Raw genomic sequence first — 1,466 nt, 5'->3', positions numbered from 1 at the left:
TAAAAATTATTAAATTTTATATAATTTATTTTTAAATCTTCAATTCGAAATCTCAGAAATAATATTTCAAATTTTTGCAAAAGAAGATAGTATATTAATTATTATCTTGTTTGTTAATAACAAAAAAATAATAATCAATTGGACGTAAAACTATAAAAATGTTTTGACTTTGTGTAAGTTCAAATTATTATTTCATTATTTTACAGCTCTCCTCCGCCACGCATTTTTTTGTAATATTACTATATTTATAGATGTAAAAATAAAGAAGATAAAATTTTGCCGATAAAGGTTAGGCGAGGCTGATTTATTTAATTATATTTATTTCAATTAAAGAGAGTAGAATGAAAAATTAGGCAAGTTGGCAAAAAATTTTAGCTTTTACCTAAACAATCATTTTAGGATAAGAAGATAGTTAATAATGATAGCAAAAACAATAAATAACAGATATTTATGAATTAGGCATGGTGGGCAAGCATCCTAACTTTTAAAAGGTTTCAGCACTTGCTATCATGTAGATGTGTAGCCTTTTTCCTTTAGAGATTATTTTGAGTGACAGATCTTATAAAAAGTGATTAAAAAGTAATTATATAAAATTATGAATAAATAATAATAAAAAAGTTTAGTATACTTATAAAAGAGAAAAAAAAAGTAAAAAATTTCAAAATAAAAAGGAATCAAAGGATTTAGTATAATTATAAAAAAGTAAAAAAAGAAAGAAAAATAATTCTAAAATAAAAAAAAGTATTATGAAAAATATAACTAAAAGAACAAGTATAAGAAAAATATAAGAAAAAACATTTAGAAGGAAAAAGAGTATTTAGAGAAAGTAAGAAAATTTTATTCAAGTATGTATTTATAAATGAAATGAAGGACTATTTATGGGTAACTACCCCTTACATCATAATCTTAATCTAATTATATATAAGAGTTCAAAGCAAATTACATTTCTTATATTTTGTTTGTTGAGCTGTTTGACTTGATCTATATTTCTTGGATCATAAAATAATGGACATTCGTATATATATTCATAACAAAAAGAGAAATAAGTATACTTATTCATAATAAAAGGAAAAAGAAAAACAAGAAAAAATAAAAAAATTAAAAGGGTTAAGTGTACTTATGCAAGAAGTGAGTAACATTAAATAAAATTCTACTAATGTATCATTCACCTTAAGGGAAAAAACCTTTTTTTCCAATAAAAAGGAGTAAGGTGAGTATTAATTGGTTCCGATCGAAATCAATTGAATATGGTTAAGTTGGTTTAATTTGTTCGATTTCGATTTTAAATGATTATGTAGTTTGATTTATTATATTATTTTTTATGTTTGAACATTTAAACAAATCAATCAAAAAATTAATCATTTAAATATATTATATAAATAATATTAATAAATTATTAGTATTATCATTTTTATTAATCTATAAATATTATTAATAAATTATCAGTATTATTATTAAAAAAAAAA

This window comes from Theobroma umbraticum, unplaced genomic scaffold (genome assembly GCF_002168275.2).
Source record: "Theobroma umbraticum cultivar Fairchild unplaced genomic scaffold, ASM216827v3 scaffold_4.1, whole genome shotgun sequence".
Lineage (NCBI taxonomy): Eukaryota > Viridiplantae > Streptophyta > Magnoliopsida > Malvales > Malvaceae > Theobroma > Theobroma umbraticum.
The sequence above is the reverse complement of the archived record's forward strand: the minus strand, read 5'-3'. Positions refer to the sequence as shown.